The 24,937-nt window shown below is 45.2% G+C and overlaps 1 protein-coding gene across 6 annotated transcripts in view; it reads left to right on the top strand.

Annotated features, from left to right (window-relative positions):
* The window catches only part of IL16 (interleukin 16), a 116,225-nt gene that overhangs the window by 3,625 nt on the left and 87,663 nt on the right, over positions 1 to 24,937 (top strand). The window contains exons 1-2 of one of the 6 annotated variants that reach the window (XM_067698578.1): positions 9,086 to 9,362; positions 18,856 to 18,997. The exons of 3 other annotated variants lie outside the window; for them this stretch is intronic. The gene's annotated coding sequence lies outside the window, so the exon portion shown is untranslated. Of the gene's footprint in view, positions 1 to 9,085; positions 9,363 to 18,855; positions 18,998 to 21,648; positions 22,352 to 24,937 lie in introns of those variants that run through there. 2 more of the 6 variants (XM_067698558.1, XM_067698567.1) reach the window with 2 other exon arrangements.

The raw sequence follows: 24,937 nt of genomic DNA, 5'->3' as shown, positions 1-24,937 counted from the left end.
CACACATATGCGTTAATTTACAATATTTGTTTTTCTCTTTTTGACTGATTTCACTCTGTATGACAGACCAAAGAGGGTTAGTTGCAATGAGAGGCTCTAACCAGGGAACCGACCTAGTCTAGTGGTCAGGGCGGGCCTCCCTGAGGAGGTGCCCTTTGAGCTGTGTGCAGGTGTATAGGAGCGAGGTCAGGTGCAGAGGTAGGGAAGCAAGCTCTAGGTAAAGAGAACAGCATGCCGAAGAATAAGGATGAGAAAAGAGAACTGTCTCAACTCTTACGAGCTTAACTTTGTCACTGTGAGCTCTGTAAGCATCCTTCCATCCAGTCTGTTTTCCTTGCAGAATCTTTTAAAAAATCATCCTCGAGACTTGTTAGCTCAGGGGAAAAGAGATTTTGCTGGAGGCCAGGTCTCAACAGCCCTCTCTCCATGTGACAGCCGGTTCTCTCTGTTCCCCACATCTGGTGGCCAACCCCCGAGGGTGCCTCCTGGAAATCTCTCTGCAACTACTAGCACCTCCCTCCACCTGGGCGCTTTTAGCATCAGGCGCTGATTTAGGACCCCGACGGGCACTGACTCACTGCATCTTCCCCCCACAACCCTATGAGGCCAATGCCTTGTCTTTATCGTATAGGTAAGCAAAAATGAGGCCTGGGGAGCTTATCCAAATGGTGAGTGGCAGGACCGAGATTTGAACCCTGGGCAGGTCTGTTTCATTCTAAAGCTTGAGTTCTTAGCATGTGGCTGAAAAATAACAACAATGATCCTGAGGTACGTACAGACTGATTCCCGTGCTGACGTTTCCACTTGGGGTTAGGGTTCTCAGTTCCTGCAAAGTTTTCAGAACCATCACCATTATGACCCCCACATTATGGACCCTTCAGATTGCTTTCAGTGGTATTTTTTCCAAAATCTTATTAAAAACGTTCAAACATACAGGAAGGTGGAAAGAACTGTAGTCTAACAAGCACATACCCACTGTCTAGCTTCCATAAGTAACACTTCATTTGCCTTCTCACGTGACCATCCGCCCCTCTATCCATCCACCCATGCATGCATCTTATTTTTTGAATACATTTCCAAATAAGTTTCAGGCACCATTGCACTTCACTTCTAAACAGTTCAACATGGATGTAATTAAATCAAGTTCAGGGTTTGCCTACTATTCTCCTTTTAGGTAAAATTTACACACAGTGAAATGTACATATCTTATGTGTACCATTTGATTAATTTTGACACATAGATACACCTGTGTAAGACAAACTCTTAGCGTGGTGGGAACATTATTCTCACCCCAGAGAGCTCTTCCATTCCCCTTCTCAGTTGCTTTCAGTTTTTCCTAATACTATGTAACATGTCACTAGATTTAAGGGCCTGGTTTAATGAAGTACAGAACCTGCCTTGTCCTGCCTTGGCCGTAAGGGCAGAACCCTTGGTGGTAAAGGCCCCCAAGTCTGCTGGGGAGGCCTCACAATGGGTTCAAGTGCAGATTTTGGCTGGGGTTTGGGGAGAAGGGGACAGCATCAAGCAGAAGGTTTTGGGGGGCTGAGAGGAAGCAGATATAGCTAGTGGTGCAGACAGGGCACGGGCTCCGGGAGCTCCGGTTGGGGCTCCGGGGTCTGTCAGTGGGTTTAGGCACAGGCCAGGATGGAGGAGATGGGGCAGGTGCCCTTTCGTGGGAACTGGACCCTTGGGTGGCGGGGAGAACCGTGCCAAGGCTCCGTATATACTCGTGTGTCCTAGGGCCTCACGGGGGGTCCCCACGGGGTCAGGGTGATAGGGACCAAGCTGTTTTCACTGGGGCTGCCTTCTAGTTCCTGATGCAGTCCAGACGGGTCCAGGAATTGGAGCCAGTACGTGCATCTGTCACTGGGAAAATGGACACAGAAGCAACCAAAATGGGTACCATGCAGTGTAGGGCAGATACGTTTCGAGTGTCTGAACAGCTGTGATGGAATGAGATGGCAATGGAGAGGGTCCAGACCCAGGGGCTTCTGGCTCCGGCACCCTGCATGCTGCCCTTCCCACTGTGGATGGCGTCTGGGGCATCGCGGGCAGAGTGCGGTTGAAGGAGGGCAGCGCTGATGCTTGTGGAAACACCACCGCACGTCAGGCGGCGACAGCATTCTTATTGAAGTCTTATAATCACACATGTTACAAAGGAGACATCTGCAGCTCAGAAGGGGGCGTGGCTTCTCCCAGGTCACACAGCCAGTCCGCAGCAGCCTCGTGGTAAGAGCTCAGGCCTCTGGACTCCTGGACCAGCGCTCTTCCTGCACAGACCCTGCGGTGGTGCACATATGCATCCCTGGGCATGCAGTCAGTTATATCCGTCTGTCTCTACGTCCATATTATATCTGCAGCTATGCATCTGACCACAAAGATCCCTCTCCCTCCTTCCTCCTGCCTTTTTGCCCTGTTTCTTTTCTTCTTCTCATCTCTTCCTCTAACAGGTATTTAACATCCACTTTGTGCCAAGGACTGTGTAGGGCGAGAGAGAGAGAGAGGAGACACAGTCCCTGGCATCAAGGGTCTCACAGTTACCAGGTAAGACCCAGATGAGAGAGCTTTGAGCGTACAGAAGGGCCGCTCCTTTTTCCATTCATCTGTTGATGGACATTTAGGTTGCTTCCAAGTCCTGGCTATGTGTGGTCCATATATACAATGGAATATTACTCAGCCATAAAAAGGAACGAAATTGGGTCATTTGTAGAGATGTAAATGGACCTAGAGAGTGTCATACAGAATGAAGTAAGTCAGAAAGAGAAAAACAAATATTGTATATTAACGCATATATGTGGAATCTAGAAAAATGGTACAGATGATCTTATTTGCAAAGCAGAAATAGAGACGTAGAGAACAAACATATGGATACCAAGGAGGAACGTGGGGTGTGGGAGGAATTGGGAGATTGGGATCGACACATATACACTCTTGATACCATGTATAATGTAGATAACTAATGAGGACCTACTGCATAGCGCTAGGAACTCTACTTAATGCTCTGTGGTGACCTAAATGGGAAGGAAATCCAAAAAAGAGGGGATATGTGTATACGTATAGCTGATTCACTTTGCTGTACAGCAGAAACTAACACAACGTTGTAAAGCAACTATACTCCAATAAAAATTAATTAAAAAAAAAAAAGAAATTGCATTCTCCTCTCCACCGCCCCGCCCCGCCAAAAAGAAGGGCAGCTCCTAATTCCATCAGTGAGTTGGGAGGGAGGTGTCAGGGAAGACTTCCTGGAGGAGATGACTCTGAGCCAAACCTTGAAAAACACAGGAGAGCTGGCGGGGAAGCAGGGGCTCTGGGAGTTAGAAAGCGCATTGTGTGCCGAGGCGCGGAGGTGGGAGAAGGCACGAAGAGTCTGGAGGAACTTCAAGCCAAGGGAGACAGTCTGCGACCTTGGGCAGGGACTGAAAATTTTTACTTATTGAGTCAGTCACGTCACGACAATAACAAATGAAGAAAAGAAAGCAGGGATTTCTTCAAATTTAAAAATGTTACTTTCTGATGCAAGGCAGGAAGCGGCATTCCTCAGATAATTGTGTGGGCAGAAGGACTGCAGGAGGGGGACGGGCAGCCTCCCCGGCTGGCCAGGCTTGCTCCACCTCGGCTCGCCCCCTGTCCTGTGTGAACACGCTCCGGAGGGGGCCGGGCCCCCCGGCTGGGGGAGCTCCGGCATCCTGTGAGAGCCAGAAAAGTCGGGGCACTGGACTGTCTCTATGCCCTTGGACCAAACACACGGTTCCTGCCAAAATCTTACTGAGTGGAAACATCCCCAGCGCCCTCTCCTCCCCCTGGGTGTGTCATTCATTAATACCTGGCCTTTTCTTGTGGCCTGGTGAAGGGGAAGCTTGCTGTGCAAACCATCCTGATCTTGGCCTTGAAAAAGCACAACCCAGACACCAATTCTTCCCTCCTGGTTTGGTGTTTAACCCTTTCTCAACCTCCCACCCATGTGACTGCACGGCCGGGGATGGGTAGGGATTTCCAGATTGCTCAACTTGGCACAGTTTATTTATTCAACGTTTATTCCAAGGGCCAGGATTGCCTGGACTTTGTTGTCAGATAACCTTGGGTTCAAAGGCTGGCTCCGTGCCTTGGGAAAACCGTTTTCTCCCTTCCTCGTCCGGAAAATAGGGATAACGAATGGCGCCAACCCTACGATTAGAGTTGGGAGACAGATGCTGTGTTGTCAGTACTTAGTGAAGTGTCTGGCTCATAGCAGGCGCTGCACGAGTGACAGTTGTTACTATTATTATTATCATTACTATTTTTGTCCGCACCACGCAGCATGAGGGATGTCAGTTCCCCGGCCAGAGATCGAACCTGTGCCCCCTGCGGTGGAAGCTCAGAGTCTCACCAGGGAACTGCCAGGGAAGTCCCAGTTGTTCCTATTATTCATCAGTCGAGGTTCTGTATCTCCAAGTGTTTTTCTTCATCCCACAGCTATGAATGAAACCAAGTGACTCTGCTCGGCCAATCCAAAGGGTTATTGGTGCTCTCAGAAATGAACTCTTTTCCCTTGCAGAGAACATTCTCACTCTGTCCCCATCAGTGACCTTGAGAGATTAGGAGAGAGGGTGTGAATATGTTTTTGAAGTTCTGTCTAAATCTTCATAAATTAGATGAAGAAAATGTCTGCCAGAGCTCTCTGTAAACGCTAAAAAACAAACGAGTGCAGAAGCTCATTACATGGCATTAGTCATTCATCTATTCATTCGGTTTGGGGTTGATTCATTCAATAAGTGTTTACCAAGCCCTTCTAGACCAGGCATGTCCTAGGGCTGGAGACCCTGCAGTGAACAAAGCTGGTGAATTCCTGTTTGGGGTGCTTGACTGTCCATGGGGCACAGAGATACAGACTAGAGACCGAATAGACTACAAGACACCTTCAGATGATGACGAGTTCTATGAAGAAAAGGAGACGAGATGGGGAGTAGCTGGGGCCTAGTGTAGACGGGGTGGAGAGGAAAGGTCACATTTAGGATATCAAGGCAGGAAGGAGACAGCCACAGGAAGATCTGGAAGTAGGAAATTCCTGGAAGAGGAAACAGCTTGGAAAAAAGCTTTAGAGTGACATGGGCTTGGCTTCTTCAGGAAAGGGGAGACTAAGAGGGGCAAGACCATGTAAGTCTTTCCGGACGTGGTAAAGAATTTGGACTTTATTTTGAAAAAGCAATGCAACGCCTTGGGGAGGAGTAATGTGTGGGCCCCAGGGCTTTTCAGGGCAGTGGCACACTGCTCTGCATGACCCCATAATGGTAAATACATGATGTTATGCATTTGTCAAAGCCCACAGAATATGCAACCCAGAGAGCGAACCCTGATGTAACCTGTGGAATTTAGTCAATCACAATGTCTCAGTATTGATTTACCAATTGTAAGAATGCAGGATGTTAATAATAGGAGAGACCGTGAGTGGAGCATACGGGAACACTCTGTACTTTCTGTGCAATTTTTCTGTAAACTTAACACTGCTCTAAAAAAAAAAAAAAATCCTTTTTTTTTTTGTTTTTTGTTTTTTGCGGTACGCGGGCCTCTCACTGTTGCGGCCTCTCCCGTTGCAGAGCACAGGCTCCGGATGCACAGACTCAGCGGCCATGGCTCACGGGCCCAGCCGCTCCACGGAAAGTGGGATCTTCCCGGACCGGGGCACGAGCCCGTGTCCCCTGCATCAGCAGGTGGACTCTCAACCACTGCGCCACTAGGGAAGCCCTCTTTTTTATGTTTTTACTGTTTGATAATTTATGAAACATTTTTAGATACTTTATTACGTTTTTGCAATATACTTGCTATGTTATTACATTTTTACAATATCTGTGTTGAACAACATTAATGAAGAAATCCATGGATAATCGAAATTATTTTGATAGAAACTTGAACCATTTCCCTAAAGAAGTAGATATAAGAATAATTATCCGAGAGTGATGTTTTAATTCATTTAAAGCACACATTGAGCTGTGACAGATGCACGAAGGTGTCAAGGTGAGGGTGACATTTGCCCAAACCCTCAATCTCCTTGGTGTCTTGTATTCCAAAACCAAAACAAAAGCATGTGGTTACTTCTAACAGCAAAAGTTTGTAGAGCTGTTCACAGGGGCTCCCTCTCCTGTTGTCTCCTTCCCTCTAACACCCTGCAGTGCGAGTTTTTTGTTATGTTTTACTTTTTAGTTTTTGGCCGTGTTGGATCTTCGTTGCTGCGCGCGGGCTTTCTCTAGTTGTGGTGAGTGGTGGCTACTTTTCGTTGCGGTGCACGGGCTTCTCATTGCGGTGTTTTCTCTTGTTGCGGAGCGTGGGCCGTAGGTGCTCGGCTTCAGTAGCTGTGACATGCGGGCTCTAGAGTGCAGGCTCAGTAGTTGTGGCGCACGGGCTTAGTTGCTCCGTGGCATGTAGGATCTTCCCAGACCAGGGATCGAGCCCATGTCCCCTGCATTGGCAGGAGGGTCCTTAACCACTGTGCCACCAGGAAAGTCCCACAGTGGGAGTTTTTAATTCCATTTGGCAGATGAGTAAACCAAAGTTGAGACGTGACCAAGATCCCATAGGAAGACCTTGCCCGAGCTTGGCATGTAGCTCAGGCGGGCCCCATTTCTCACCCAGGTGGGGCTCTCCCAGCTGCATCTTCCCGCCTTTCTTCAGGCACGAAATGAGCTCGCCTATGGAGACTGTCAGGGTGCAGAGGGAAGACTCCTTTTTCTGGAAGAGGTCCTGGAGGGCACTGATATGATACAGTCTCCACCACGAGGGAAACCACCCTGTGTCTGTAAAGGTCTGGGCAGGAATGAATTCACCTTTGGAGAGTGAGCAAGCATGTATCATCTGAAAATGGAGAGGCAGGGGGCTTCCATGGCGGTCCAGTGGTTAAGACTTTGCCTTCCAGTGCAGGGGGTGTGGGTTCGATCCCTGGTCAGGGAGCTGGGATCCCACATGCCTCAGGGCCAAAAAAACAAAACATAAAACACAAGCAATATTGTAACAAATTCAATAAAGACTTTTAAAAAACAGAGAGTAATATTCCATTGTATAGACACTGGAATATTACTCAGCCACAAAAAGAAACAAAATTGAGTTATTTGTAGTGAGGTGGATGGACCTAGAGTCTGTCATACACACTGAAGTAAGTCAGAAAGAGAAAAACAAATACCTTATGCTAACACATATATATGGAATCTAAAAAAAAAAAAGCTCATGAAGAACCTAGGGACAAGACGAGAATAAAGACGCAGACCTACTAGAGAATGGACTTGAGGACACGGGGAGGGGGAAGGGTAAGCCGGGACGAAGTGAGAGAGTGGCATGGACATATATACACTACCAAACGTAAAATAGATAGCTAGTGGGAAGCAGCCGTATAGCACGGGGAGATGAGCTCAGTGCTTTGTGAACTCCTGGAGGGGTGGGATAGGGAGGGTGGGAGGCAGATACAAGAGGGAAGAGATATGGGAACATATGTATATATATAACTGATTCACTTTGTTATAAAGCAGAAACTAACACACCATTGTAAAGCAATTATACTCCAATAAAGATGTTAAAAAAAAAAGTGGAGAGGCAGGAAGTGGATTCAGGTACAGGTGACAAGGCGTAGAAGGGAGGCTGTGGGGTCTGGGAAGGGCAAGGCTGGCCTCCTCACACCTGGGCTACCAGGTCGCCCCCCAGCCTTTCTGCCAGTGAAACAGCCTGGGCAGTTGATCCCCGGGCCCCAGCCTTGACTACACTGCAGGTGTGAGCAGAGCAGGCAACACTGACCGAGGCCCAGGCTTCCTGCACTTTAGAAGTTACTCCACTGCACCCCAGACTCAGCCCTGCCGTGTGGAACTGCCCCCTACACCCACTGACAAAGGCAGCTTTATCCCCAAAGTGCCTCCCTTGTGACCGTGGGCCTTGTTCCCACAGTAGTGCCCGGATCTCCAAAGCCTTGCTTGGAATTCCCAGGGCTTCCTACGAGTTGCACCTACACCCTCATTAAAGCTCCCAGTCAGCCCTGAAACATTTGGTGGTGAGCAGAGGAAAGCATTCCTTTTGTTAGAAGAGAGGGCCACACAGAAGTCCCGGCCCGGCACGTACAAACAGCTCACAGAGACCATGCTTAGGAGAGATGTGTGGGATGGTCATGAAGGGGCAGACGGGTTAAATGTCACCCTTAGATCAGGCTCTCCGAGGGGACATGCGGGGGAAAAGCACTCTCACCATGCAATGAGAACCCTGATAGGACACACAGAGTGCCTTGTCCCTTTGTGCCGTGGTTCTCAACACGCTCTACGTAAGTGAAGTCCTCGGTTCTCAAACTTGAGCGGGCACCAGATGATTCTGGAGGGCCTGCAAAAGCAGAGTGCCAGGCCCGACCCCCAGAGTTTCTGATTCCAGAGGACTAGATGCAGCCTGAGAATCTGCATTTCTAGCAGAAGTTTCTACGGGCTCAAACTTGTTACATAACTTATTTTTTCCAGTGATCTCTTGGAGGCATCCCTTTTGATGCCTACAACTGGCGTGGGGACCAGACTGGCTCCTGAGAGCCAGTTTCTTATTTTAAGGACAGCCTAGCATAGAGAGGCAGCATGATGCCATGAAAAGAGCCTGGGCTTTGGAGTCGGGTGGATCTCAATTAGACTCCTGACGGGATCCCTTGCTAGCTAGGTGACCCCTGGGAAGGCGCTGGATTTTGCTGAACCAGGAGTGGGCTATGACCCAGGGTCACCAGGTCTGGCACACAGTAGGTACTCAGTGAATCTCTGTGCGGTGACCTTTTCACCTGTAAAATGAGTATGGTAATATTTACAAGATGGATGGCGAGATAGTGTGAGCTGACGTTATGCCAGGCCCTTTGGAGGCACTGAGCAGTGTTTGTTACCTTTCTGCCCTCCCAGCCACTTCCAGGTTATCCAAGGAAGGCAGGGGTCAACTGGGACCCCAACGAGGAACCTCGCTGGGCTCTGGGGTTCTGGGCGGCGCTGGCCTCCTGGGTGTTCTCTGCCAGCCCAGCAGATGGTGGAATTTGTTCTGAGCCGAGCTTCCCAGCGCTGGCAGCCCGGCCTTTTTGGACCAAGCGTCTTCACGCAGAGAAGTCAGATGGCTCAGGTCGGGAGTCTCCAAGCGAGCCGGTGCCAGGTTGGACACATTTGCCCTGAGTCACCTGTCCAGAGCAGGTTGTGAGAGCGTTGTCCGACTCACAGCATCCCAGCCATCAGCGCCTGAGATCCGATTTGAGACCAGCCTCTGAGTGAGAAAGGAGCGTCCATTTCTCATTCGTTGCCGGCTCTGACCCAGGCCCGGGCCCTGACTTTCCCGGGATAAATGGTTCCGTGGTCCCGGCTGGGCAGTTGGAGAGCAAAGCCCCAGGGGCTGTGAGCAGAGAGGTAGGTGGGCCCGGGTGAGAGAAGGTCCCTCAGGCAGCGGTTCTGACCAGGTGGCAGTTAACGGACGCAGGAGGCTGGCTTCTCTGACCTGCATGGGGACGGGGCCCGGTTGCTGGAACTTGGGCACCTGTTTGGAGGCTGTGCTGGGTTGGGCAGGAGGGGAAATGGTCACTGGGGTAGGAATCGGGTGCCACCTTTGGTTGCAGAGGGGTGGGGGAGGAAGCCGTTTGAGAGGTTGGCGTGGGGAGAGGGCTGTCACTTGTCCTCGCTTTGTAGCCTTGGGAGCTTCTGGTTCTAGGATTTCTGCCTGAACAGCCAAGACCTCATCCTTGGGACTGGGGATATGGAAGGCGGCGGAAGGAAGGATGGAGAGACCAGAGGAGGCCCCCCCCACTGCTCACTATGCTTCCCCTCTCCCAGGTGGGCACGGTGCGTGGGCAGCCCTGCCACAGGCCTTGGGAAGACTGTCACTCCACTTGCTTTAGATGAGGGTCCACTTGCTTTAGACTAATTCCGCATGGTTTCAGTCCCACGGTTGGCGCTCCTTTGGTTGATAAAGCTGCTTGCTTTCTGTTGTCAGAGGACTCAGCAGATTCCTTGCTCCGTGAGGACACAGGGCAGCATCTTCCTTCTCTTTTTTTTTAAATTTGAATTAATTAATTAGGCCACGCAGCTCGGCATGCGGGATCTTCCCCGACCAGGGATGGAACCCGCTCCCCCTGCGGTGGAAGTGCGGAGTCTTAACTGCTGGACCACCAAGGAAGTCCCATCCACTTCCTTCTCTTGCCAAGTGAAATCCTCCCGTTTCTGGCAGAGCCCGTCAAAGGAGCCGAGCGCCAAGCCTTCCTTACTTCCCCAAGCAGCCCGGGATGCTGCCCTGTGGCTTCTTTCCCTTTCTCCAGGCTGCTGGGAAGGACAGGATGGCTCCATTCCTTTCCTCTCCTCTGTTCTCTTTTTTGTCCTGCAGTTAAGTGGCGGTCAACATTCATGACCACAGTTGAGGGTACCTCCTGTATTCCACGCATGACGAGGGCATGAGCTATCAGGGTGCGACAGCCCCCTCCTTGAAGCCCCGGCTATATATTTATTCACCTCCACTGACGTTTATTAATCACGCTGAACACCCAATCATTTCCTGTGCACTCTTCCTGCCCCAGGCTCTGTGCTAAAATCTTTTCCTGCATCATCTCGTTTAAGCCTTAACAGCAACCCTGAATTAGGTAGTGTATCCTCGCAAACTGCGAGACGAGGTGACTCGCCCAGGGTCACTCAGCTAGAAAGTGGCACTGAACCCCAGCCTGTCTGACTCCAAACTCTACAATCTTAACTGCACTGCTACATGCCTCAACAAATATTTCTATTTCCAAAACACAAAGATGGTCATATATCCACAGGGTAAAAAAAAAAGAAAAAAATCTGAGTTGGATTATAATTACCTACAGCAGATGTTTTCTAGTTCTTTTTATCCATGGAAACCTGTTTAGAATTGAAATCTTTCATAAAAATTCATGTGTCAACAGTTTGGAGCAGAATTATTCAGACTGAAGGCAGGCTAGGAGTTTGAGACCTGTCCTCTTGCCAAACTCCCCACTCCCCTTTCTGGGCCCCAGCCAGGGTACCCCTGGGGTTTGGAGGTGAAGTGGGGAGGGTGCACTTTGAAATGAAAGCCACTCACTAGCAGGATAGTGTCTTCATTCCTTAAGCATGACTGCTCGACTGCTCGGCTACCTGAATTGGCCATTTGACCCCCCCTCCCCCCGCTCACACCCAGATTCCAGTGTTGCCAACAGATCTGCTCCGATCTGAATACAGGGGGGTCTTTTAGAGCTTTGTGCCTTTGCTTGTTGTTCTGTCTGCTGGAAATGCTCACTCTTCTGTATTTCCTTCCCACGTGGAAAACCCTCATTCAGCTTTCAAGCCTCAGCTCAGGGGCCGATTCCTTGGTGACACCATCCATAATGTCACTTCAGATGGGGATACTTGATTCAGACCATTATTATGAAACTTCCCACACTAGGAATATTATCCACGTACTCATCTGTCTTCTCTCACTGGCTGTAAAGGACCGTGTCTTCATCCTTTACATCACGAATGCCTGGCACACGACGAATCTCAGAATATAGTTGTTGCAAAAATGAATGAACAATATCAACATAACAACAACGCTAACTCTGACAATAGCACCTTGTATTTGCATTGTCCGTTTGGGCTGGCAACCCATTTTAATATATAAGATGTTTTGGATACTAAGACACAAATCAGTGTGAATAGCAACATACTGTTATATGCAGGGAGAAAAATACCCCCCAAGGCAAAATAAACAAACTAAGAGCTTGGACTTTGGCTAGGAAGGCAGCCTGAAATTAGGAATTTCCTTCAAGTTCTTCTCTTGGATCCCAATTTATATAAAGACAAATCTATGTCGGTCCTGTAAGCTAGGCAAGTTATGGCAGAAGGATTAAGGGGGTCTGCATGAAAGAATGCAGAGCAGGGTGCTGAGGAAGGCTTGTGGAGGAGCAGGGTGCCTGGGTGGAAGGGCAGAGCCCACTGAGAGCTGTTATGCTTGCACGCTTGGAGATGCTGCAAGAGAGTGTGTGCCTTTCGCGGGAGCAGCTCATAAGTCTGGCAGTGCCTCTGTGCAGTGCCCCAGATGCTGAGGACCACCCAGAGTGGGGATCTCCACTGGTCTTGCTTCTGGCTCAGACTTGGCTGCACATCTGGGCCAGAAATGTTTCTCAGGTAGGCAGCTACAGCAGCTAGGACAGGGCTGCCCTACCTGGTCGACGGGAGGTGCCCCCCCCCCCACCACCCACAAACGTGTTCTCCAAATGATCAGAAGCTCTCCTCACTCCTGGGATGGCTGGGACTAGGGCTTCCTCCCTGCTGCTCACAGCAGCTCTCATCTGGCAAGGGAAAGCTCCAGTCAACCTGAGCCCTCCCTCAGTCTTCCATCTGCAAGTGAAAGATTTGAGCAGAAAATTTCAGGGTCGATCCCACCTCTCAAATCTGGAGAAGCACAGGTCTCTGAGTAAGGACGAGCAAAGGCACCCAAATCACGTACACGTGAAAAGATTCAAAGGCTCAGAAGGGACCTAAATGAGGAACCAAAGCAAATACCCTCAAATGAAAGTACTGTAGGAAATCAGAGAAAACTTTAGAGTAGTGGTTTTCAAACATGACCCATGAGTGGACTGAAAATCAATTTAGTGGGTTGAGAACAGCTTTTTTTTTTTTTTTTTAAAGAAAAGGAATAGAGTTTATCAAAATGCATCAGGTTCTTGGCAAAATCATTTTAAAATAATGTTTATTGAAGATTAGTTGATTTATAATGTGTTAATTTCTGCTATACAGCAGTGTGACTCAGTTATTATTCTTTTTCATATTATTTTCCATTATGGTTTATCACAGGATATAGTTCCCTGTGCTATATAGTAGGACCTTGCTGTTTATCCATCCTATATATAATAGTTTACATCTGCTAATCCCAACCTCCCAATCCATCCCTCCCCCACCCCCTCCTCCTTGGCAACCACAAGTCTGTTCTCTATGTCTGTGAGTCTGTTTCTTTTTCGTAGATATGTTCGTTTGTGTTGTATTTTAGATTCCACACATAAGTGGTATCATATTTGTCTTTTTCCTTCTGACCTACTTTGCTTAGTATGATAATCTCTAGGTCCATCCATGTTACTGCAAATGGCACTATTTCATTCTTTTTTATGGCTGAGTAATATACCATTGCATATATGTACACACCTTCTTATCCATTCATCTGTCGATGGACATTTAGGTTGTTTCCATGACCTGGCTATAGTAAATAGTGCTGCTATGAACATTGGGGTGCATGTATCTTTTCGAATTATACTTTTGTCTGGGTGTGTGTCCAGGAGTGGGATGGCTGGGTCATATGCCAACTCTATTTTTAGTTTTCTGAGGAACCTCCATACTGTTCTCCATAATGGCTGCACCAATTTAAGAAAAATCATTTTTATATCATCTTTGTCATGTTTTCACCTTATCATACCATAGTGAGTGTGTTGTTTCATAAACCTTTTGTTTTGACTCTTTGTATTTGTTTATATATTTGTAACTATTTATATACGTAGACATCTAATGTGTTTATGTGGTACATACTGTGAGGTAAAATGTAAATTCTTACTGTAGGTGAGTATTTACAAAGTTTCAAGAACAGTAGTGTAGAAAGAACATTGGGTGGGATTTGGAACGGCAGAGATGTGTCAGGAGAGCATTTTCAGCCCCAAGTATTCTTGATCTTCTCTTTCAACAAGATGGTCTTATCCCCGTCATCCAAGGCAGGGATTCCAGACCTAAGTCAGCTATGAGGTGATCTTTCGCTTTTCCTATCCTCACCTGTCCTTAAATCGATTAGAGGGGTTTAAGCAAGGGAAAGAATTGGAAAAAGTGGGAGGCACTCTGGGCTCATGTGCCTTCCGTCTTCTCATCCTCCAAGGGTGTTCAGAGTCAATTCCAGCCACACTGCAGTGGTCCGAGCACCTGGGGCAGCTGCTGACGGAGGGAGGAGACCCATGGCCTTGACTAAGCAACGTCTGGGCACACACTTCCCCTGCACTGAGCTCTTTGTCAAAAGCAAACAGTAGGGCTTCCCTGGTGGCGCAGTGGTTGAGAGTCCGCCTGCCGATGCAGGGGACACAGGTTCGTGCCCCGGTCTGGGAAGATCCCACATGCCGCAGAGCGGCTGGGCCAGTGAGCCATGGCCGCTGAGCCTGTGCGTCCGGAGCCTGTGCTCCACAGTGGGAGAGGCCACAACAGTGAGAGGCCCGCATCCCACAAAAAAAAAAAAAAAAAAAGCAAACATTATAAGTGTGTGTGTGTGTGCGTGCGTGTTGTGTGTTGAAAGAAATAGAAAATAATATTGAAAGAGATGATACATACCTCTTACCAAAACTGAAATCCCAAACAATCGTACACACACACACACACATACACACGTGTGTGTGCACACACACAATGGCAGCAGTTGGACCACAAAGTCCAACAGTTCTTTTAGGCCAAAGACTCTATGATGATTTGTAGCTGTTATTTTGTTTTTCTTTGAATCTCCTCTCAGTTCGCCTTAGAGATCATTGGATATCAGTTTAATGCCCCTGCAGTTCCTTCCCCAGGAAGGGAATTTTGTTGTTTATCCAGGAGTACGTCTTGAGCATCTTTCTCAAGGCAGGTCTTTTAGCAAGTAGGTCATATTTTCAGTTGGTCTGTTTTAAATTTTCTTTTTTTGTCTTGATCTTTTCTCTTTTCTAGATTGTAATTAAGTGATGTATACATATTTATTACCAATGGATGATATTGCCACTTTGCCCACAGAAGGGCACCTGGGACAGCCCTAGGTCTGGATAAGGGTGTGGTTTTAATTCAAAGAAGTGTTATCTAAAAATGGGATCTGAAGAGTGATGAAAATTTAGTGTCACCTAGGGTTATAGAGAGCAGGTGAGGCATCGGGAAGTGCCTGTGCCTCGGCCGGCAGGTTAGAGAAAGCCAGGGCTGCTCAGGAGGCTAAGAGCTTAGTTGTGCAGTGGACGGAGTTCAGGAAAGGAGCAGAGCGAGAGCTGAAGAGAGTGGTCGGGGCAGACCCTGCTGATGGAAGAGCAGATATTTGGGCCACAAAAGGAGGCTAACTCTAAGTTAAATCTCAATCATCGACGGTTCTCAACAGGATTTTGAAGTAAATGATAAAAATAATTTTGAAAGAGATAATATATAATGTCCTCCAAACAACCATTTGCTCTGAACTGAGAGGTTGGAATCAGGACGAAGTGAGAGGATTCCCAGCACCTGTAGGGAGAGGCATCAGGTACGGTGTCTTTCTTGGAATGGATGAAGAGGAAACAGCTACGCTCAAATATCACTTTCAAAAATTCTTTATGGAGCCATCCATAATATAAAAATAGAACGTGAAACCTCTAATTCATTAAGGACAAGAAGGAGTGAATGGCTTGCCTGGAAATCAAGAAAAGGAGGCAGTAAGAAGCTACATAGGGCTTCCCTGGTGGCGCAGTGGTTGAGAGTCCGCCTGCCGATGCAGGGGACGCGGGTTCGTGCCCCGGTCCGGGAAGATCCCACATGCCGCGGAGCGGCTGGGCCCGTGAGCCATGGCCGCTGGGCCTGCGCGTCCGGAGCCTGTGCTCCGCAACGGGAGAGGCCACAACAGCGAGAGGCCCGCGTACCGCAAAAAAAAAAAAAAAAAAGAAGCTACATAAAGAGAGCAAAACAAAGCATATCAGAAGGAAGACGTCTCAATTAAGATATGATATAAGGTTGTATATTAAATGTGTATAAGATATACAAAATATAGTATAAGATATAAGGTTGTATATTAAAATGAGAAGTCTCCCAGATACAGCTTAAAAAAGGGAAATTAAAAAACCCAAAGAAACAAACTCTCCCTCCCACTCCTATTATATCCCACTTGTAAGGGACACGTTTAAAACTAAATCACGTGAAGTTAAAAATAGTGATGGGCAAGAACCATGCAAATGCAGATTAAAAGAAAGTGGGGTAGCAATGTTAATTCTGTCAGACAAAATAAAAACTGAGGCAACTGTTAAATAGATCAAGAAGTACTTTTTACAAAATGATAAAAACACACAATGGAGGTATGAAAATCAGAGAACTTTATGCACCTAAGAGAGGCATTGAAATATGTAAAATAAAAATTTTTTGAAATATATTACAAATATGGCACCAGATTTCAATGCACATGACTCTAAGCTTTTTCAGATTAATTAGACAAAAATATAAATAGTTGATGACTTATAAGATTGAATATATACACATATTTTAATATCACATTTGAGTATATACATATTTGAAACTCCAAACAGAGGAAAATCATTCTTTTCAAATGTGCACTGAACATTTAAAACATTTAGTTACATCACATACTGGCTTACAAAATAAACCTCAATAAATTCCAACAAATAAAAAGTGTCCAGGGCACATCCTGTGGCCATGATGCAATTAAATTGGAATTTTCTAGTAAAAAAATTACAAGAACAACAAGGCTAAATCTTGGAAATTTAACCACAAGAAATTAACAATAGCAATAGCAGTCTTCTAAAAAACTGAGTTTCAATTGGAAATCAAAGCTGCAATTACAGGCCATTTCTAAAATAACAACAATTAGAGCATCATGTTTCAAAATTCATGGGTTGTGGCCAAAGGGGTATTCAGAAGAAAATTTCTAGCTTTTTATAATAATGGTGATTATGACAATGGTGGCTATAATAACTAGCCAACAAACTCTGCTAAGGGATTTACATCCAGTATTTCAATTTATTATCTATCACAAAGTTGCTGTGAGGCGGCTCCTACAATCATCCCCATTTTGCAGATAACAAAACTTGAGTCACAGAAAAGTTAAGTAGATTTTCAAGTTCGGACACCTATTGGATTGGGATTTAAACTAAAACCTACTTGGGATCCATGCCAGACCAGGTAATCACTGCATGATATGCTGTTATTTCTAAAATAGAAAGAATGGATTTGGGGGAACTAAATATTAAACTCTAGAAGATGGAGAAAAGAATAAAACAAATATCAGAAAAACAGGAAGAAAAAAGGAATAAAACTTAAGCCGAAATAAATACGTTGGAAAGCAAACTGAAAAGAGTAGATGTTTTTACTAATTCTAAGAATGAGTCCTTTGAGAGGACCAATAGAATAGCTCTCTTCAATCAGGTAAATCAAAGCAGAGAGGAAGGAGGACCGGAGGACCAACTGAAATGTACAACACTGGCCATGAGAGACAAAGCGTACGTATAGAATAGTTTCAGAGAAAAAAATTTAAATTGTGAATATGTAATGGACAGCTCTATACTAATAAATTTGAAAATATTGATGAAAGGGTCATTTTGTGAACAAGGTAAGTGATCAAAATTGACAGAGGAAAAGATTTTTGAAAAATTGAATAGACCAATAACCAAGGAAACAATGGAAAGTTTCAAAAGTGGTGCCAGGGCCAAAAGATTTTATGGAAAACTATTTCAAACTTTTACTGGATATATTTTAAATTAGTAAACTATTTCAGACCCGGGCCCTCGGCAGTGAAAACGCAGAGTCCTAACTGCTGGACCTCCAGGGAATTCCCCCAATTCCTTTTATAATAACCTAAGACAGCCCAAAGTGGGGTGATAGGCCATTTCTTTTTGTGAGCGTGGATACAGAGATCCTAAACTAGATGTTAGCAAACTAAATTCAGTTCTCTATGAAAAGAATTGCACACTAAGATCCGATAGGATCAAAATACTGGGGGCTCGGTCTTAATAATGCCAGTAATATGTTTCTTCACACTGAGAACTCAAAAGAACGATACACAACATGGCCAAGGAGCTGAAAAAGCATTTAATAAGCAACACCGTTCTTGGAGAAAATACTTCCCAAATTAAAACTAGTAGAATATTTCCTTAATATAATAAAAAATAATTTTATCTCAATATAGCCATCAATATTCTACTTAACTAGAGAATTTCCATTAATATCTAGAAAAAGACATGGAACTCCTCTATTGTAGCCATCATTTACTAAAATTCTGGAAACTTTAGTCAGTAGACTTAGAAAATAAAATGAAATAAGTGGTATAAATATTTTAAAATGAAGCGAGCTTATTAATATTCAGAGATCCCATGATTGGAAATGCAAGAGCAACTATTGAATAGTTTCTAGGTAAGAGAGATCTGTAAGGTTGCTGGTTATGAAATAAATATGCGAAAGCCATAACTTACATATAAGCAATAACCAATTAGAAAAAATACTTTACAAATGGTCCATTCAAAATACAAACAAAAGTGCTGACAAATAAATGTTACTAGAGATATTTAAAGCGTATATGAAGAAGAATATAAAAGTGGATTGAAGGTCTGAAAAGAAAAGCTGAACAAATATAAAAACAAAACAACAATTAAAAAAATGGTCCTGGATGGGAAGACTTTCTCCCCAAATTCATCTGTAAATATGAGGCAATCTCAATAAAAATTTCAACCAGATATTTTCAAATCTGAGAAAATTATTATAAAGTTAATCAGAACTACTAGTTAACAAAAATTAGCCATAAATTTCAATTTTATTCTTTGGAACAGAAACCTTTATTTTTCTGGTTATAATTGTGATACATGATTGTTGTCCAAAGAAATCAGGAATAGGAAATTATTAAGTAGAAAGGAAAAGCTCCTTGTAAATTCCATCTCCCAACATCTTCCTTCACCTTCCAGAAAAAATTATTAACAGTTGGGTTTTTATTCATACGAGTACACTTTTATAACCCAAACTAGTCGGTACGTCTACTTTATGGTGTTTCTTACAATATACTGTGGACCTCTTTCCATTGCCGTATATTTTATTCTTGATATTGGTCACATAATGTTCCATTGTGTGAATGTTCCATGATATGTTTAATAAAATCTCTCATTGATGTACATTTAGATCGTTCCTACTATTTTACTTTTTTCTTTTTCTTTTTTAGTCCATCTGTGTGTCAGGCTCTCAGCTGAGTCCTTTTCAGAGCTACCTGCTTTCGTTCCCACAGTGGTTAGCATTGTCATTGCCAATTTATGGGTGATCAGCAAGTCATAAGAGAGTTCAACACTTGGCTTGAAGTTGCACAGGTAAGGGGCAGACCTGGCATACAAACTAAGGCCACCTCCAGAGTCTAAGCCCTTGGCCAGGACATTTGTGTACCTGCTTGTCACTCCTCCCAATTACAAGCATCCTTGGGGGAGCTCTGGGCAGCTGACTGCTTATTTCATGGTAACAACATTTATTTTACCTTTTTTTGCAAACATTTTATTTATAGGTAGATAACATATGGTGGTTTTTTTAATTGAAGTAGAGTTGATTTCCAATGCTGTGCCAATCTCTGCTGTACAGCAAAGTGACTCAGTTATACACATGTATGCGTTTGTCATATTCTTTTCCATTATGGTTTATCACAGGATATTGACTGTAGTTCCGTGTGCTGTAAATTAGGACCTTGCTGTTCATTCATTCTAAATGTAATAGTTTATATCTAGCAACCACAAACTCCCAGTCCATCCGTTTCCCTCACCCCCCACGTTGACAACCACAGGTCTGTTCTCTATGTCTGTGAGTCTGTTTCTGTTTTGTAAATAAGTTCATTTGTGTCATATTTTAGATTCCACATATAAGTGATATCATATGATATTTGTCTTTCTCTTTCTGACTTACTTCACTTAGTATGATAATCTCTAGTTGCATCCATGTTGCTGCAAATGGCATTATTTCATTCTTTTTTTATGGCTGAATAGTATTCCATTGTGTATACGTACCACATCTTCTTTATCCATTCATCTGTTGATGGACATTTAGGTTGTTTCCATGTTTTGGCTATTGTGAACAGTGCTGCTATGAACATAGGGGTGCATGGACCTTTTTGAATTATAGTTTTGTCTTGGTATATTCCCAGGAGTGGGATTGCTGGATCATATGGTAATTCTATTTTTAGTTTTCTGAGGTACCGCCATAGTATTTTCCATAGTGGCTGCACCAACTTACATTCCCACCAACAGTGCAGGAGGGTAACCTTTTCTCCACACCCTCTCCAGCATTTGTTATTTGTAGACTTTTTAAAAAATTTTTAATTAAATAATTTATTTTTGCTGTGTTGGGTCTTCGTTTCTGTGCGAGGGCTTTCTCCAGTTGTGGCGAGCGGGGGCCACCCTTCATCGCGGTGCATGGGCCTCTCACTATCGCGACCTCTCTAGTTGCGGAGCACAGGCTCCAGACGCGCAGGCTCAGTAGTTGTGGCTCATGGGCCTAGTTGCTCCACGGCATGTGGGATCCTCCCAGACCAGGGCTCGAACCCGTGTCCCCTGCATTAGCAGGCAGATTCTCAACCACTGCGCCACCCGGGAGGCCCTATTTGTAGACTTTTTAATGATGGCCATTCTCACCAGTTTGAAGTGGTACCTCATTGTAGTTTTGATTTGCATTTCTCTAATAATTAGCGATGTTGAGCATCTTTTCATGTGCCTGTTGGCCATCTGTAGGCAACAACATTTATTGAGTGTCTCCTATATGTGAAGCCCTCTTCCGAGCACTGGGATTTAATGAAGAATCCGTCTTAGCCAGTCCCTCCAGAACAGTGGTGGGTGGATGTGCCTTTCTTGAATTTGTCTAGGTTCTTTTTGAGGTTAATTATATTTTCGGCCTTTTCCATCTTGGAGGGAATGCATGCTGAGGGGAAATAGTCCTGTCCATCTTCATCCTTTGTCTCAGAGGCCTGGGTTTTTGGGGGGCATGCTGGTGATCTGACTTGTGCTTGCACGTTGTTGGATTTGATCACCTTCCAGGATGCTGAAAGTGCAGAGGCCCCTGTGAGGGCCTCCTCTTAGCATCTTACACACGCCTTTAGGATTTTCCCGAGGAGCAGATTCCAGAATGTCTTTCCAATGGCTCTGACTTGTCATCTACTCTCAGGTGCAACCCACTACGACTCCTTATCACTCTGATGTCAGTCGGTTACCTGGAATCCTTCCTTCTGTGGTACTAGAGGGGATGTTTTCCCTGGTGTTTCGTCATAGTTCTGCAGAGAGGCAGACCAATAGGAGGTAGATAGATACATGGATAGATAGATAGACAACAGATAGATGTAAGGAAGGAGATTTATTATGAGGGATTGGCTCGTGTGCATACGTAGGCTGAGAAGTCCTAAGATCTGCTCTCTGCAAGTTGGGGGCCCAGGAAAGTGGGTGGTGTAGTCCAGTCCAAACCCAAAGGCCTGAGAACAAGGGGAGCCAGTGGTGTAAGTCCTGGTCCAAGTCCAAAGGCCCAAGAACTTGGACCACCGATATCCAAGAGCAGGAGAAGATGGCTGTCCCAGTTCCAGCAGAGAGAGTGATTTTTCTCTTCCTGCACCTTCTTCTTCTTCTAGCCAGACCCTCAAAAGATTGGATGATGCCCACCCACTTGGATGTGGGCAGATCTTCTTTACTCAGTCTACCGGTTCAAATGTTAATCTCTTCTGGAGAACCCTGACAGACACAGCCAGTAATACTGAAAACCCTTAGCCCAGTGGAGTTGACATATAAACTTAACCATCACGCCTGGGATCATTTCACCTTATATTGGTGTGGGAAAGGTCAACTGAAGGCAAAGGAACTTTTGAGATGTTCATCCACCATTCCTCCCTTCCTCCTTTCCTTCCTTCCTTCCTTCCTTCCTTCACTGGACATGCAAATGCCCCTACTCTGTGCTAAGCCCTGTCAAAGGTCTGCAGACATAAAAATAGTGAGATATGGTCAGTGCAGAGGAAGAAAGACCAAGGGTATAAAACTACCTTCAACACCACCTTCTCACTTTACCAGTTGGGAAAGAGGCTATGAGGTGCTGTGCCATTTGTCTTGTCCTGTGACCAATGTATACAGACATACACACCACCAGTCCCAGCGGCGTGTCCCACGGAATCCTATTAAAGATACTCTTTTAGAAAGAAAAGGAGCCATGAATTTCCTCCCTTCATTTCTTATCTCTGAGTCACTCTTTAGCTGAAGACAAAAATTATCCCCTGGGCAAGAGTGACCAAACTTTAAAAATTGCCTTTGATATAGAACACTGTTGGAGAATTCAGAAATTTGAAACATATTTTATCAACTAGTTCCCCTTTCTCCATATGGCTATTTACCGTCTCAGAGTTCTCCAGTCAAGTGAGTATATTCTAACCAGATGGAAGTACCTTTCCTCCAGTGGGTTAGCTTTGCCCAAAAGATAACAGGCACATAACAGTTTTTCTCAACAAGTGCTTTCCGAGGGAACAAAGGAAAACGAAGGAAGGAAAGAAGAAAAGAAAGAAGGAGAGAAGGAAGGACTTCACTGATCCTTCTCCTGCGCCCCCAGTCTGGAAGTTTCTCAAGCCCCTTGAAAGGAAGAACCATCCGTTTCTTTGCACTTCGTCTTTATGCTTTTGGCTCTGCATTTTCTATACAGATGACAGCTAAGCCAAGGTGGGTCTAAACATACATTGGGAACTGTGATGGCGAATTGGTTCGTATCCCTTCTGGCCACACAATCTCCTCATATGTGTGGCGGGGAGACCCCTTCTGGCCTGAGCATTCTGTGGAAACTCTAACTAAAGAGAATGCTATCATGGTTTGGGGGGGAAAGCCCCTCCCAAGGAGCTGGTTCCTGGGTGAAGTGGATCCTTTGGATTTTTCTGCTGGGAAGGGGAAGCAGCTGGTCCTTTTAGCTTAGCCATGTTGGAAACCTCAGCTGTGTATCCCTGGGAAGTCTCTGGAAGAGACCCACAAGACAGTCTCATGGAGGACCCACGGGGGGCAGAACACATCTGACAAGAGTTTGGCAAATGTTCTTGAAGCCCAGGGTAAAATCAGAGAGAGCTCATTAGCTTTGACCTGTTGAAGATGGCTGGAATCAGGGAATGGCACGGGCTTGCCCCCCACTTGCTCTGCTGACATTTGGTTCCATTAGGGACCAAGAGCTGGTTCCAATGTCCTGAGAGTAATTACCAAAGCTAAGCTGAACACAGTGCTGTGTTTTCAATTATTCTCTCTCTCTCTCTCTCTCTCTCTCTCTCTCTCTCTCCTCTCTCTTTCTCTCTCTCTATGCCAGGCCTAGAGGCAACACAGTCTCCTAAAGAAGTCAATCCTGGCTTCTCCTCTACAATCCTTTTGCGATCATCCCCTTTCTTTTTTACATTTTCCATAATAACAAGGCTCATTTTGAAAACCCTCTTTGCTCTGGACCAAAGGGTTAACCCCTCATCCCCTGTGCATTGCCCATCCCGCGGCTTCTGCCATCCCACACGACAGCCAAGGCCGCAGTAGTTGCGGTTCTCTCTGGAAAAGCTTATTTTAAGAAACTGACAGCTCTCATCAGACACTCGTGCAATGGTCCCCTGGGATTAGCCCAGTTTCCACCAGGGAATATTATCCCTCTGCTCTCCTAAATCCTACATGCAGCCAACTTTTCCACCACTGAGTGAAGCGTACAGCCTTGTACCTGGTCCAGAAAGCCCCCAAATGTCTGGGCCCTGGAAAATGGCCAGTGAGTGAGCTCGCCTTTGCTGGGACAGCTATTGTGGGTTAGGAGAGGACATGGGGGAGAAAGGGAATTGGGTTTGCAGTCTAAGAATCCATGCAGACGGTAGCAATGCTTGGTGAAAAAAGAAGGCAACAGGCCTTTATACCAGAGCCAGGAACTGAAGGGGAAAAGAATTGGGGCCTTCACTGGGGGTGATTGGCACCTCTCCTAGGCTTGGGATGGGATAAAAGACAGTTTCAAAAAGCCCCTTGGCCCTTGAATGTCACTGTTTTCTGTAACTTATGCCAGTGGCATCAGAGAGAAGAACAACTGTGCCAGCAGGATTTTTTTTTTTAACATCTTTATTGGAGTATAATGGCTTTACAATGGTGTGTTAGTTTCTGCTTTATAACAAAGTGAATCAGTTATACATATACATATGTTCCCATATCTCTTCCCTCTTGCGTCTCCCTCCCTCCCACCCTCCCTATCCCACCCCTCTAGGTGGTCACAAAGCACCGAGGTGATCTCCCTGTGCCATGCAGCTGCTTCCCACTAGCTATCTATTTTACGTTTGATAGTGTATATATGTCTATGCCACTCTCTCACTTTGTCACAGTTTACCCTTCCCCCGCCCCATATCCTCAAGTCCATTCTCTAGTAGGTCTGTGTCTTTATTCCCATCTTACCCCTAGGTTCTTCATGACCTTTTTTTTTCTTCCTTAGATTCCATATATATGTGTTAGCATACGGTATTTGTTTTTCTCTTTCTGACTTACTTCACTCTGTATGACAGACTCTAGGTCCATCCACCTCACTACAAATAATTCAATTTCATTTCTTTTTATGGCTGAGTAATATTCCATTGTATATATGTGCCACATCTTCTTTATCCATTCATCCGACGATGGACACTTAGGTTGCTTCCATGTCCTGGCTATTGTAAATAGAGCTGCAATGAATATTTTGATACATGATTCTTTTTGAATTATGGTTTTCTCAGGGTATATGCCCAGTAGTGGGATTGCTGGGTCATATGGTAGTTCAATTTGTAGTTTTTTAAGGAACCTCCATACTGTTTTCCATAGTGGCTGTATCAATTTACATTCCCACCAACAGTGCAGGAGGGTTCCCTTTTCTCCACACCCTCTCCAGCATTTATTGTTTGTAGACTTTTTGATGATGGCCATTCTGACTGGTGTGAGATGATATCTCATTGTAGTTTTGATTTGCATTTGTCTAATGATTAATGATGTTGAGCATTCTTTCATGTGTTTGTTGGCAATCTGTATATCTTCTTTGGGGAAATCTCTATTTAGGTCTTCTGCCCATTTTTGGTTTGGGTTGTTTGTTTTTTTGTTATTGAGCTGCATGAGCTGCTTGTATATTTTGGAGATTAATTCTTTGTCAGTTGCTTCATTTGCAAATATTTTCTCCCATTCTGAGGGTTGTCTTTTGGTCTTGTTTATGGTTTCCTTTGCTGTGCAAAAGCTTTTAAGTTTCATTAGGTCCCATTTGTTTTTTTTTGTTTTTATTTCCATTTCTCTAGG

The sequence above is a fragment of the Pseudorca crassidens genome, chromosome 1 (assembly GCF_039906515.1).
Source record: "Pseudorca crassidens isolate mPseCra1 chromosome 1, mPseCra1.hap1, whole genome shotgun sequence".
NCBI lineage: Eukaryota > Metazoa > Chordata > Mammalia > Artiodactyla > Delphinidae > Pseudorca > Pseudorca crassidens.
Note: the sequence above shows the minus strand (reverse complement) of the source record. Positions and strands in the feature narration are given on the sequence as shown.